Source organism: Pelophylax lessonae (genome assembly GCF_965119305.1).
Source record: "Pelophylax lessonae genome assembly, chromosome: 1".
Taxonomy (NCBI): domain Eukaryota; kingdom Metazoa; phylum Chordata; class Amphibia; order Anura; family Ranidae; genus Pelophylax; species Pelophylax lessonae.
This window is the reverse complement of record NC_138768.1, coordinates 724,298,302-724,314,008: the sequence shown is the minus strand read 5'-3', so window position 1 is coordinate 724,314,008 and position 15,707 is coordinate 724,298,302. Positions and strand designations below refer to the sequence as shown.

General features: G+C 44.7%; 1 pseudogene across 1 annotated transcript; it reads left to right on the top strand.

Annotated features, from left to right (window-relative positions):
* Positions 1-12,722: 12,722 nt before the first annotated feature.
* Positions 12,723-13,367, top strand: LOC309549200 (small ubiquitin-related modifier 3-like; annotated as a pseudogene). Its single transcript has one exon. The product of its transcript is annotated as a small ubiquitin-related modifier 3-like (transcript).
* Positions 13,368-15,707: the final 2,340 nt, after the last annotated feature.

Genomic DNA, 15,707 nt, shown 5'->3' with positions numbered 1-15,707 from the left:
TATTCCCAGCTGAAGGTTTGCGGTATAGATCAGTGGATAAATATCCCTCAGGGGATTTCATAATCAAAAGGTCCAGGAAAGGAATATGGGACTTGCTATGAGAATAGGTGAAGCGCAAGTTCCACTCATTCTCGTTAAGTTTGATCCAGAATTCCTCCAACAGCTGTTCTGTGCCTGTCCATGCCAGAAACAGATCATCAATGAATCTGTGCCAGAAGGGCACAAATTGTAAGTAAGGTTTGAAGTTTTCCTCAGAAAAGACCATCCTCTCCCACCCCCCCAGGTAGATGTTGGCATAGGAGGGTGCACATGTGGTCCCCATGGCCACACCCTGTACCTGCAAATACATATCATTCATGAAGGTAAAGTAGTTCCTGGTAAGGATGAACCGTAAAAGTTTTGAAATAAAACCATTAAGCGGCCAAGTGGAGCGTTCCTGCTCCATAAGGAAAGTCTCTACCGTCTCGATGCCCCGCTCGTGGGGGATGCTGGAGTACAAAGCCTCCACATCTATAGCCATGAGCAGGGCATCGGGAGGGAGTTGGACATCCTCAATCTGTTTCAGTAGATCAGTAGTATCTTTGATGTATGAAGGCAGGGCGTGGACATGGGGAGCAAGATGTGCATCCACAAACCGACTAGAATTTCTGTTAGAGACCCAATGCCGGAGACAATGGGTCTACCTGGGGAGGAGGAGAGATTCTTATGTGTCTTTGGGAGGGTGTAGAAGGTAGGGATGCGTGGAAATTTAGTGTATAGAAAGTCATGTGTGTCCTTGTCAATGACACCCTGCCACCATGCCTCCGCAATCAGGCCATATAACTCTCCAACATAGCCTTGAACGGTGGCCATAGAAATAGGGTGGTACCAGGTGTCATTGCTAAGGACATCATAGCACATTTGTTGGTATTGGCCATGGGTCATGAGGACTATATTGCCCCCTTTGTCTGAGGGTTTTATAATCAGGTTTTTGTTGGCAAGTAGTCTTCTTAAAGCCTGATTTTGAGCTGAAGTTAGGTTGGGAGGAATTGGATCTCACGTTTGATTTTTCAAATCCCGTATTGTGTTATGTAGAAAGGACCAAATGATGGGACAGGTCATTAGGTCGGGGAATTTAGTAGAACGGGGTTTGAATTTAGCTGCAGGTACAGTAACAATTGATTTCTGATCATCAGAAACCTGTATTGAAAATGGGGTAAGATTGATGATATTTAAATCGGTGGAGGTGTCTGGGTGTGAGGGGATAGTGAATTGGGAGGTTTGAGAACAAAAGTGTCCAGGTTGCTCTGGAGTAGGGATGATCGAACTTTTGAAAAGTTCGGTTCGACCAGAACACCCGAACTTCCCGAAAGGTAATCAAAAAACACAATTTTGAAGTCCTAAAACCCAATAAATGCCCCTAAAAAGTGCCTAGGGTTCTGGGTCATGCCCCAGGGACTATTAATCACACAAATAAAAGTTCTTAAAAATTGTCGTTTTTGTTAGAGAGCCAATTATTGAAAAAAATATTGAAAAAAAATAGAGATTTCTTTGGATTTAGTGTCTGTGGGGGGTCTAAAAAGTGTACCTGTGAAGTTTCAGCTCTGTAGCATGTCCAGAACCAGAAAAAAAAGATTGTTTGTCTTAGAATTGCAGTAAAACAGGGATATGGCTCCGCTATTTTCACACCTGGCCGTTTTTGTTGCAGGCGTTTATTGGGCTTTTTTGTGGACGTCTTTGGAGGCAGGCATGACATCTGAACTTCTGTGTAGGGGTTCATATATAAAAGTAGCGGAGCCCTATGCCTGCAAATAATTTCATTAGCGCAGGAATAGGGTTCTGCTACTTTCACACCTATATGTGTGTATGTGTATATATACATATATGTGTGTGTATATATATATACCCCTATACAGAAGTTCAGATGTTATGCCTGCCTCCAAAGACGCCCAAAAAATGCCCAAAAAAATGCCTGCAACAAAAACGCCCAGGTGTGTTGTTGCAGGCGTTTTTTTGGGCATTTTTTGGGCGTCTTTGGAGGCAGGCATAACATCTGAACTTCTGTATAGGGGTATATATACACACACACATATATGTATATATACACATACACACATATAGGTGTGATAGGAGCGGAGCCCTATGCCTGCAAATAATTTCATTAGCGCAGGCATAGGGTTCTGCTACTTTCACACCTATATGTGTGTATGTGTATATATACATATATGTGTGCGTGTATATATACCCCTATACAGAAGTTCAGATGTTATGCCTGCCTCCAAAGACGCCCAAAAAAATGCCCAAAAAAACGTCTGCAACATAAACGCCCAGGTGTGTTGTTGTAGGCGTTTTTTTGGGCATTTTCTGGGCGTCTTTGGAGGCAGACATAACATCTGAACTTCTGTATAGGGGTATATATACACACACACATATATGTATATACACACATACACACATATAGGTGTGATAGGAGCGAAGTCCTATGCCTGCAAATAATTTCATTAGCGCAGGCATAGGGTTCTGCTACTTTCACACCTATATGTGTGTATGTGTATATATACATATATGTGTGTGTGTATATATACCCCTACACAGAAGTTCAGATGTCATGCCTGCCTCCAAAGACGTCCACAAAAAAGCCCAATAAACGCCTGCAGCAAAAACGGCCAGGTGTGAAAGGAGCGGAGCCCTATGCCTGCTCTACTGCAATTCTAAGACAAACGATCTTTTTTCTATGGCGGTCACCCTGCCATGGAGAGTTTGGTCACCCTGTCATAGCAGTCAGAGTCAGTTCACCCTACACTACAGTACGGTCACCCTGACACTTAACACTTTCCCTACAGAAACTAGATTATTGAATCTAACTATAGTGGAAAATGGTACCCTAACTACACTAGATATCCCTTTCCTCACACTAATAATTGCTAAATTACACTTTTGAAGCAGGAGTAACAGAACTGCTTCCACTCTCTTCCATAGCCCCTGTATTACAGTTCTAGAGATTTGGCGGGGCTATGTTATATACTGGGGGGCGTATTCACTACTGATTGGCCTCTGGACCCCCTAGTCACTCCAATCACATTCCTAGCATCCTCCTGCCCCCTCAATTGGCTTTTACCGATGGTTCTGGTCCAATCACGGGCTTTTAAAGCCCAGTTCCTGTCAATTTGCATTTTGGTCGGTTCTGGTTGCTGAATTCCGAACTTTTTCCGCAAAAAGTTCAGAATTCGGACGAATTTCGAACAGTCAATGTTCGGGTCGAACCGATGGTCGACCCGAACTGTTCGATCATCCCTACTCTGGAGTTTCTTGTTCTCCAGTGAAGGAATCACTAAAAAACCATCATCGTTGGATGGAAGTGTGATATTGGGTAAGGTGTGCATAGTGTTAAGAACTTGGGGAATGATATTGTGTAAGGTAGTGGGTTTCGGGATGTTCGTTGCTGCAGATGAACTAGAAGTGCCACTAGAAACTAGTGGTCTAGATATGGAGGGTGGTTTAGATTTATTACCCGTTTTGATATTTGTCTTACCTTTCTTATTATCGGTCCGTGGAGTATTACCACCGTGTTGAGATCCTTTACGAGTTGATCCACGGTTTAATGATACGACCGATCCAGGGTTGGTCTGTTGGGAAGAGCTAAGAGCTACAGATAAATTAATTTGATTATTTTCCTGTGTCCAGTGGGTATCGTGAGTTCTAGAACGTGGAAGTCCTCTTCTACCTACTAATCTCCCCGACCATTTATAGGCGAAACCCTCCAAAAACACTAATTTGTCTTTTACAAATTTACCATGTTTATTAGAAATAATTTCTTAATTTACTGTTTCCAGTCACTCCCTCATTTTTTTCCACTTGGTGGCAAAGGATGGGAGTTCAAAGAGATGTTTGTATTGATCACTGAGTTTATTGATGTCTTTGTCTAAAGTGGTCAAGTCCTCAGCATATTGAGCAATCAACAGATTCATAAGATCCAGACTGCACTGCGTTAGACGTTTCTCCCAGGCTTGTTTTAGCGTGGGGGTGGGTTCTTTGATGGTGGGGAAGATTTGGACCCTTAGTCCAATGGGACAGATCTCTTCAGCAATATATTGTTTAAAGTATTCCAAGTGCCAATGCAAATGTGACTTTCTTTTAAGCAAACCGTACATTTTGTCAAAAAACAACTTAAGGTCGTCATCTAATTGACGACCTGATAGACAAGTAGTTTTTATACTGGACATAAAACCAGCCCAAGCCGTACCTAGTACATCCATTATGAAGAAAAGGAGGGAACAAGGGAGAAGGGAAGGAAAGGGGAGGAGGACAAATGAGTCGGGTGGAGAAGAGAAAAAGAGGGAGGGAAAAAGGAAAAGGGACAATGGGATGGAACACTCAAAATACAATGAATAGATAGATTGTCACTGGTAATAGTAAGTTGATCAAAATTGTTAAAAAGAGCAAGAAACAGGCTTAATAAACAAAAAGGGGCGTGGTACAGCTAAGAGGGAACACCGCTGGTTCCCGAAAGGAATCAGATGAGGTCCCCGTGCTGTAAATAGAGGTGTGTTATCCACCGATTGAATAAATTAATGTGGGAGCCTGTGATATATTAGAGGTATATAGTACCAGCATCCCCGTTGACATAAATTATGAAAAGGGAGAATACCTGAGACCAATCTCCCAGATGGTCTTTTCTGAGGAAAACTTCAAACCTTATTTACAATTTGTGCCCTTCTGGCACACATTCATTGATGATCTGTTTCTGGCATGGATAGGCACAGAACAGCTGTTGGAGGAATTCTTGATCAAACTTAACGAGAATGAGTGGAACTTGCGCTTCACCTATTCTCATAGCAAGTCCCATATTCCTTTCCTGGACCTTTTGATTATGAAATCCCCTGAGGGATATTTATCCACTGATCTATACCGCAAACCTTCAGCTGGGAATACCTTGCTACACGCTATCAGCTCACATCCCAGACCACTCATTCGTAGTATTCCTTACGCACAATTTTTACGTTTACGTCATAATTGTTCCCGTGATGAGGACTTCCATGTCCAAGCCGACCTACTGCGCCAACGCCTCTTACAAAGGGGATACACACGCACTAACCTAAGAAAAGCCTTTAATAGAGCCTTTGCTAAAGACAGACGTTCCCTATTACATTACTGTTAAGCTGATTATTAAGTTTTCGATTGATCATCAGAAATTGCGAACAGTCATCTTGTGACACTGGCACATGCTCACTGAGCATCATGTGCTAAACAAATATGTTAGAAATACCCCTGAGCTTGTGTTCCATAGAGCTTCCTCTCTACGTGACCGTTTAGTACATAGTCATTACGATGTCGGTGACCGTCAAACCACTGGCCTCCGTGGCACTTTCCCATGTGAGGGATGTCCACGTTGCCCATGGATATTGGCGGGCACCGCATATCGTCTACCGGATGGAAACCTCTTCGAACCACGTGTCCACACCACATGTGAAACCAAAGGGGTTATATATTTGATGATCTGCGAATGCAATGCATATTATGTAGGCAAAACCAGACGGGAACTACGTCAACAAATAGGGGAACATCTATACTGCTCAAGCAGCGGTAAACTCACAGCAGTTGGCAGACATATTGGATTATGTCACAGATTCAAACCTGAGGTGGTCAAGTTCCTTGCCCTAGATGTCATCCCGGAAAACCCCAGGGGTGGCAACTAGGATAGGGAATTATTACAATGCAAAACCCGCAGGATAGAAAGGCTAAACGCGGTAATTCCACCAGGAATTAATGAGGTCAACAGCTGTAAACCCTTTTTGTGACACCTCATTCATATCTCAAAAGAATTCCGTCCATACTTATGCACATACCATTTCTAGTTGGTATCCTTTTATTTTTCTTGTTCCTTATATTCCCTCCCCTTCCTATTATTCTTTTCTTCTTCTTCCTTCCCCTTTTCTTTTGTTTTTTCCCCTCCCCCCTCCCCTTTTTCCCCCCTCCCCCTCCCCTTCCTCCCTCCCTCATAGAATATTCAAATATTAATTGTAAAGGGTGGCCATTATTTGGCCTCTCTTTTCCCTTTTCCTAGCATCTCTAATATTGCTATATATTAGATTGTCATTTCTCATGCTCCACGATATCTGTGCATGTTATATGTATAAATATTACCTGTGTTGCCTTATATTCAATGTTTACTATTTGGGCATTACTCTCTGCATATCTTCAATTTCATTGTTTATTGTGCTCCTCTTATCCTGTTAGGGGCTCTTCTGGGTCCTCCTGTGTGGGCAGGGTCTTTTCTCAGCTGGCGGACATGTGACCCCTAAGGCTGACGGCGTCATTTGATGCTTAGTCTCTATCGCTGTTCCAATACGGATCACGCATGCGCGGCCTTGGCGGTCAGAGTGGCCTGACGTCACGTGCCCTACGGGAGCGGGGTGACGTAGACCACTAGGTGGACACTCAACTAGCGCCCGCCTCCGGACATGGCGGCGGACGCTATTACTCCTCACCCCCACCCGGACATATGAGGATCGGTACCACAGCGGGTAAGCTGAAAAATTTAGCAAACGTCCACATAGGTGATATACCTGTCTATCCTAATGGCTCGATAGACATATAAATTGATGAAGCGTTGCTATTTGTTTCCTTATATCTGGTTTAGATCATCTACTGGTCATGCTCCCACTGCTTCAGGACATCTCAGGAGATACTATCTAAGAATCCTCTGTGAGTTCCTGCTACTGAGTGGTATATATCAGCTTTGCCTGCTCTGGTCCCTTATCCCCCATTTTTTGGTCTCCATCCGGGTGGAGGATCGTTGGATTTGATTTGATTTAATCTATGGCTCACTACGGCCGTTTGTGGTATGTTTTACTTATCCTAGGTGTCTTTTACTACGGACCCTATCTGACACTATCATGCCTGTCCCTTTCTTTCATTTTCTTTGATGGTTGATGTCTTTTCTTCTTTTTCCTTCCACCTTATTGCCCTTTTTCCCCCCTTCCCCCCTTTTTTCTTTCTCCTTTCCTTTGCCCCTTCCCCCCTTTTCCCCCTCCCTTCTTCCCTTTCTGCTCTCTCCCTTCCCTAGCCACATGGATTCTGGGGATGTGGTTCTGACCACACCCCCTTTGCATGCCTAGGTTACAAATTGGGGGTCCTCCCTACCTCTTCCATCACTATGGGATGTGGTGTTATACTTCCCCAATATCATACCCAATGATATTAAAGATATATCCTTTATAATCGATATTAATAGAGTGTCTCCCATGTCCGCCGGTGAGAGAAATTTGGTGGCCGTGTTCGCACTTTTGCGATCCATCTTGGCTCTGAACACTGGGTAAGATGGCCCCTTCCATATTCCTTCTGTATGCACTTTATGTTATATTCATATTATGTGATTACTAATTGTCTAGTTGTTACCACTAGATTAAAACATAAATGTGTATATTATGCTCCTGAAGAAGTGGTCAAACCACGAAACATGTTGAGGTTTACACAGTCAGAAGTTTCAGAATTCATCACAGGATTGCCAAAACTCATATTGTGTTTATAAACATTGTTCAGATTATATGTAAACATTGTTTGTGTCCGTACATGTTGTCAATTGGTTTTAAACCTTGTTTTTGAATAAAAATTTTAATTTTACTATTGTTCATTATTTATGATTACGGTACCTTGAAAGTCCCATTCAATATCCTCCTTCCTCTTCCCCCTTCCCCCTTTTTTCCCCCCTATAGACCATCTGGGAGGTTGGTCTCGGGTATTCACCCATTTAGGGAAAAAATATTAAATTGCGGCCTAGTCTGTATCTGTACGTGTGAGATACACCCTTTTAGATACTGTTGTTCTATTCTGCTATTCAATAAACACCCATTTAGGGGACAGAAAGATATTAAATTGCGGCTTAGTCTGTATCTGTACGTGTGAGATACACCCTTTGGATACCGTTGTTCTATCCTGCTATTCAAAAAACACCCATTTAGGGGACAGAAAGATATTAAATTGTGGCTTAGTCTGTATCTGTACGTGTGAGATACACCCTTTGGATACTGTTGTTCTATTCTGCTATTCAATAAACACCCATTTAGGGGAAAATTAATAATTTTGCAGCGTTTGCTGATTATGTTACTGTGAGATACACCCTTTAAATTTGTTTGCATCTCCTTCCACCACGGAGGATTGCAGGGTGCTTCAGTTTGCCTCCTGTTTCTAACTCCTCCTACTCCGCTTCCTCATCCTCATCCTCTACTGCCTCCGCATCCGGAGCAGTGATCATTTCCCAGGCTTTCAGGGCAGTCATTCACAAGTGGCTCTGAGGGTGGGTTCCTGCACCCACAAATGCCAGGTACACAATTATCCAGCAAGGGCACAGTTCTGGAGGATGACGAGGTGGAGGATGAGGAGATGGAGGAGGAGGAACCATGTTCACAGCAGGGTGGCACCCAGATAACTGATAAGAACAGATACTACACTTGATCTTAGCCAAAAGGTCAAGAAGCAATGCTGGTGGCATTCCCACCTGACAGCGGGGGGACAGTGGAAGCACAAGGCGAAGGCAGAGGAGGAGGAGGAGGTCACCAATGCAGCCAGGGCACTGCCAGCACCTCTTAAGGTAGGGTTAGCATGTATGAAATGTGGAAAAGCTTTGTCGGCACGCCACAACAACCAGGACCACCAGCTGTTTTTTTGTTTTTTTTAAGCCCGTGGTGTGTGAACACACTCAGACTATCACCCGGTGGGTGCATAAAAAAGTGCACACCAAAAAAGTGAAACACAAAAAGTGCACAGGGTGTACACATGGTCCTTGACCCTGATCCCCCGGGACGCAGGCTCCTGACAGGGACTGGGGTACTTACACTGGCTAACCTGGCTGAAACCAGGCAGTCCGTTCTTTAGGAGGTCTGCTGAAACAGACCACCCCAAGTACTCGGTGGGGCTCTCCCGAAGAGAGACCCCATGAGAGAGGGCGAACCAAGCCAGAAGGCCATATCCACCCCCTCCCAAGACTTTCAGGGACAGGCCCAAGGACCTACACATCATGCTGTGCAAAATAAAGTGTACCGCCACAATAAAAAACTCAAAACGTGAGACACACAACACATAAATGTGGAGAAAGGGATAATGAAGAAGAAGTGCAAGGTTAGTGCCACATTGCAATACTACGGCAGGCCCTTCGGCCAGGAATAAAAAATTCCTTTGGTCCTGACTCCTGACCAAAAGGCCCGGCCCTAAAGGCAGGTGTGAAAAACGTGCAGTGTCCTTGGTGCCATACTCATAGTGTTGCCATCCACCATGAATTATGGCACCCCTGGACTGCCACTCCAGGGGCACATACACCACAGGCTTTTCAGAATTCCAGTCCTTGGCAAGACCAGTGCAGCCCCGTCCCTACCAGAAGGCCTCAGAACTTAGACAGCTTTGGGAGAGCCCGGCCCACAACCAGGGACACATACCTTTTCCAAGGCCAGACTCAACCCAGAAGTCTGGCCTTGGAAAAAAGGGGGAAAAAAGCCCCCCCACCGCCATCACCGTTCCTTACCATATACTGTACCATATACCATATACAGTTCCTTACCGTTCCTTACGTACTATACACATACTGAATGACGGGTCTGCCCCCTTCAGCTTCTGGGTCTCCAAATTGGGCACATGGCCTGAGCTTGCCCTTTACGCCTTGGAGGTGCTGGCCTGCCCTGCAGCCAGTGTATTACCTGAACGTGTATTTAGCAGCACGGCTGGGGGCGTTATCACAGACAAGCGCAGCTGCCTATCCAGAGCCAATGTGGACAAGCTCATGTTCATTAAAATGAACCAGGCATGGATCCCACAGGACTTGTCCATACCTTGTGCAGAATAGACATGCATATCCGCCTTACCCAGCCATTGTTGTATTTTTGATCTTTCTCACTCTTTTGGGGTTTACCCGAATTTAAAAAGAATTAAAATTAAAAACAAAAACCAGCGTTGGCTACCTCGTCCTCCTCCACCGCCGCTTCCACCTACACCGCCACATCCACCGCCACCTCAACCTCCTACTCCATATGGGCCTCGTCCTCCTCCTCCACCGCTCCTGCCGCTTCCACCTGCACCGCCATATCCTCCGGCACCTCAACCTCCTACTTCATATGGGCCTCGCCCTCCTCCTACATCATTTAAGATTATTATTTTTTATTTTTCTGTTTTTTTATGTTATTTTAAGTTATTTCCCTATCCACATTTGTTTGAAGAGCACTTGCCATGCTCTTAAGATGATTTTGCTGCCATTTGCAGCCCTCTAGCCCTTTCCATGTTTGTTTTAGAGCCATTTTAGTGCTCAAAAGTTCGGGTCTCCATTGACTTCAATAGGGTTCGGGATCGGGGTAAAGTTCGGGTTAAGTCCGGGTCACGAACCCAGACTTTTTTTTCAAGTTTGGCCGGACCCCCCGAACCCGGACTTCCAGGTATTCGCTCAACTCTATTGGTGACATAACTAGAATTAAAACTGACAACGTTGTCATTAAAACGCCCCCGGGGTCTCATCTGCACCCACACTCAGACCAATGAGTTAGCAGACAAACTGTATTAACATGAAATAATTAATAAGGGTCAGAAGTGAGATCCTGGGAAAATACCCTATAACTGCATTAGCTCAAGCACGGCCATACAAATCAGTGGGTAACATCCAGGTTCACTATATCACCCATAATGGACATCAAAATAATACAGTTAGAGCTTCAGACAAATAAATAGTTTCCCACTAGGCGTCCTTCAATGGTGTCAGAACAGGGCCAACAGAGACTATCTCAAATGCGGGCAGTGGTGGATCCACAGATACCAAGAGTGGTTGTTTAGTCACCCAATACTGGCAGTTCAAATGGTCTAATATACAAAATCACAAAGTGCAAAGACAGTGGAGACAATAGTATCGGTCAGAGCAGCAGGCCGATGGTGACCAGCAGGTGGTGACTACTGTCTGGTAGTGGAAAGTATCTACAGCCTGAATGGTTCCTGAGCATGCATAGAAAATTGTGCGGAGACAGCATGAAAATGACACGCCTGTGTCAGCAATCATGTAGGTTACAGGCACAGTCCGATAATGAACGTGACGAGTATTTACGTGCAGTAAAACCCCATAGGTTGTGGGAAACACATAAGTCAAGAAGTCTATCCTCACGGAGGGTACTCACGATCACCAGTACAGCTGGATGCCTAAGTCAAGGACTTGATAAAAGAAAAGGAATTGGCAGCACTCCAGGTTGAGTCAAAATCCAGATTTATTGACTGGACATCCAAATATGACAATCGTGACAAGGTAGACGCGTTTCACACACTGACTGTGTGCTTAATCATTACTATTGAGCACCAGCGCACCTTGACCAGCAGAGACATCTATCAGAAGTCCACTTCTCGAGGGAGCCCTGACAAGCTCTTGACCCAGGCACCCAGCTGTACCAATGACCGTGAGTACCCTGCATGAGGACACACCAAAATTTAAAAACAAAATGGTGTGGGGTCCTCCCAAAATCCATACCTGAACCTTATCCGAGCATGCAGACCACAAGGCAGGAAGGGGGGGGACAAGTGAGCGCCCCCCTTCTGAACCATGCCAGGCCACATACCCTCACACCCCACCCTAAAGCACCCATGTTGATGGGAACAAGGGCCACTTCCCAGCAACCCTGGGCTGTGGCTGTCAGGGTCTGCAGACAGGGGGCTTATCAAAATCTGGAAGCCCCCTTTAACAAAGGGGCCCCCAGATCCCACCCCCCTATGTGAATGGGTATCAGGTACATAGTACCCCTACCCATTCACCAAAAAAGTGTAAAAAACTAATAACCACACTAGACAGCTTTTGACAAATCCTTTTTTCAAAAGTAAAAAATAAAAAAATAGTGTCCCTTAAAGTAAATCCATCGCCAATAACGCCGCCCGCCGACCCCGAAAATTAGAAAAAATTAAAAATGCTCTCGCCTCCTGGGAGGCCTCCGGATTTCACGTGACTTCAGAAGGGGGTAGTGCCACAGAGTGATGTAACCAGGTGGCCCCCGCCCCTTGTCTATATAAGAAATGTCATAGCGCGGAGCGGGCATATGGCAGGAGGACTCTCAGGAGGCAAGAGCATTTTTTCATTTATTTCTATTTTTCGGGTCAGCGAGTAGTGTGATTGAACATGCATATACATCGAGGGACACTGTTTTTTTATTTTTTAATAAAGGATTTGTCAAAAACTGTCTCGTGTGGTTATTACTTTTGTACTCTTTTTTGACGAATGGTTAGGGATACTATATAACCAATACCCATTCACGGATCAGGGGACCCCCTTGTTAAATGGGGCTTCCAGATTCCCATAAGCCCCCTGCCCACAGACCCCAACAACCACAGCCCAGGATTGTCTGAAAGAAGTTCTTGACCCCATCAACATGGCAGAGCCTTCCACCCCATAGCACCCACTCCCCATTTTGAGGGCATATGACCTGGTATGGTTCAGGAGGGGGGCCCTCACTCATCTCCCCCCTTTCCTGACCTGCCAGGCTGCATGTTCGGATACAGGTCTGGTATGGATTTGGCCTGGGGTGCCCCCTAGAATCCATACTAGACCCAAAAGGTCTGGTATGGACTGGGGGGAACCCCATGCCATTTTGTTCTTTATTTTATTTACCGGAGCTTTTTTTATGCAGCTGTCAGCTGGGAAACCCATTCACAGCTGATGACTCATTAATTGCTAAGGACGCCGCGGCCAGCTGCCCACATCCATCCCTGACCAACCGACATCCCTGGACATATACATGGAAGGTGTTAAGACTGAAAATGATCACATCAATCTAAAGGTGGCAGGGTAGGATGGATCTGTTGTCCAGTTTAAAATAAAGAGAAACACTCCTCTCAGCAAGTTAATGAAAGCATACTGTGACAGACAGGGTATGTCGATAAAACAGATACGGTTCAGGTTTGATGGTCAGCCTATAAATGAAATGGACACCCCTGCACAGCTTGAGATGGAGGACGAAGATACTATTGATGTATTTCAACAACAGACAGGTAGAGTGTGCTAAACTCCTTCGCCAGAATGGATGAAGCCCAATGAGCCTTTGTGCACCATATTACCCACTTCTTTCCTTCAAAACAATGAACATGCTGATCACACAACAGTTCTGAAAACATTAGCGGACTATCCAGAAAATGTTTTGATTTATCTGTTTTCTTTTTGCCCTACTTGCAAGCGCTGGAAGTTTTGTTGTTAAGAGGGCCAATATCAAGAATCATTATTTCCTTCATACAAAATGGTTATGTTTTTCTTGTATTTTATTATGTTTTGTGTGGCACTGTTCATTTTTACAGCAATTTTTCCTTCCATTTGTAAATATTTTGAGCTTCTTCCTATCTACAGTAAAATGGAACTCTTCTTTGCCAGAGCACTCTAATTCTTGTAGAAAAGGGTTAACCTCGTCACCGAAACTACAAAGTTAATAATGTATCTGATATCTTCTGGTAGGAGGATGGCTGTGCTTTATTGCCAAAGTAAACATTTTGGCTTATGTGAGGGTTATGTTTCTTAGGCTGTGTGAAAGACTGCAGGTTACCTTGAATACTTGGATATTAGATGGGATCGCACAACCTGATCTCATGCATTAGCAATTGGTTTAAAAGATGTTGGTACCTTTCCACTCTTGCGACCTTTTAATGCACTGCTAAGGGAACCTGAGGACCTAAATGTTTAGGATTTGCTATTGCTGATTTAGTCTAACAGGGCAACTTGTAGGACTCTCGGTAAGGCTCACTACTTAATGACTCACTGACTTGGAATTTGTAAGTGAGTTTAGAACTCATGGCATGCATAGTCAGCGTTTCATTCAGTAAAGAAATGGAAAAGGCGATTCTGGAGCCTACACTTTGAAAGACATGTTGGCAGCACCCCTGCCACCCTGACATGTTTCCTTTGCAACAAGCTAGTTGTGTCCAAACTAAACGAATCAAGCCTTTGTTTCTGAACATTTTGCTGTAAAAAGTGTGCTAGTAAAGTTAATTAGTTCCATATCACGCATGTAATGTAAAGTACTAGAATGGGGCTTTCTCTATATGCCCCTCTTTAGGGATTGAATGTTCCAGAAATATGGATTTTATACCAAAAGTTTTATTCTAACTTTACATGAAAGAAAATCCCACTTTTAAAGTCTTATTCTGGTGTTCTTGATTTGAAGATTGACTTCACTAATGCAAATTACTGATGGCTAAAATGCCGTTCAAAAAGAAACTGCTTCATATTGGAATTTAAATGTTCTTCTTTTTTGTACTTTAGTTACTCTGGTATTACAGTACAAAAAAAATGCCATTTGAGTAATTAAAACTCTCCATTACCAATAGGAATCTTGTTTGTATTGCTCATTAGTCTCTAGAGTGTGGCCTTATTTTAATCCTTGTATCTGCTAGATAAATGTATTATTTAAATTACAAAATAAAGAAACATAAAAAAAAAAATTATATCAGAAAGGGTCAGGACTTGATGGGAGGCAGATAATGCTGTGGAGTTCAGATGTGCAGATGGCTGTGAATCTGCCTTGTATTCAGAAGAAGCCTGAAGCAGAGAGGAGATACCCTCCCAATCACATGTCTGAAGACGTTGTCAAAATACTAGTACTGGCATACCCTTCCCCAAGTGGATAGCTGAGTCCTCCAGATGTTTAGGAGCTGGGGTAGTTCTATGTGATTCCTCCAAATTTAAAAATAACCTTATGCTTTCCCTGAGTGCAGAAAACCTCAAGGATTAGGCAGCCATATTTGTTTCATGCCAACCACGCCCCCAGCAACTCCTTTTTTAACTAACTAGGAAGGTGCACGGGGCGTGGCCTGGAGCGTGATGGGATAAGTCGCATGTGGTGAGAGCTCCGTCTACCCGGTCTCCGTCCTAACTATCCTGCCACGATATTCTGGACTATACTTACCTTACCTCATTCCCTGGACTCTCCTGACTCTCCTGGCACTATGTCTCCACCTAAAAGAACCACGGCCAACGGATCGCAGCTTGATAAGTTTCGCCGGCAGGATCCGGCCTTGCAGGCTCAAGATGGCGCTGGCTCCTCCTCCACCTCGGAGCAGACAATGGCGGAGACTACCAAGGTTCTTGAAGCTATTTCTCTGTGCCAAAGTACTCTTACCTCGAAGATTGAAGAGGTCAAGATCGACATTTCACTGATTCAGCAGGAAATGTCCAAGCTGCGAGAGCGGGTCACCGATGCTGAAACCCGGATCAGTGCGGCAGAAGATATCCTGCATCCCCTGCAGCACTCCGCTGAGGATTTCACACGGCAGCTTCAGCAACTTCAATCTAAGCAGGATGATATGGAGAACCGTCTGCGGCGCTGTAATCTTCGCTTCATTGGCCTGCCTGAACGTGCTGAAGGTACCGTTCCGGCGGGGTTCCTGGAAGCCCTTCTTATCCAAGCCTATGGTCGTGAGTCCTTCTCAGTGATGTTCGCAGTGGAGAGGGCTCATCGGATCCCAGCGCGTCCTCCTCCTCCTGGTGCCCCGGCCCGCACGTTTATCGCCAAATTCCTCAATTTCCGGGATAGGGACAAGATTCTTCACCTCTCCAGGGACAAGGGGAACCTTCCTTTCCTGCTGGCTCTGGGGGTCCTCCCCTTTTACTGTGGATATTTGCTATTACAGGTTTTTTTGCCCCCAGATGTCGTCTTTAACCTTTTTGACGTGGAACGTCCGAGGTCTTGGGGATAGGGTGAAGCGCACGGCTGTCTTTTCCTATTTGAAGCGTCAGC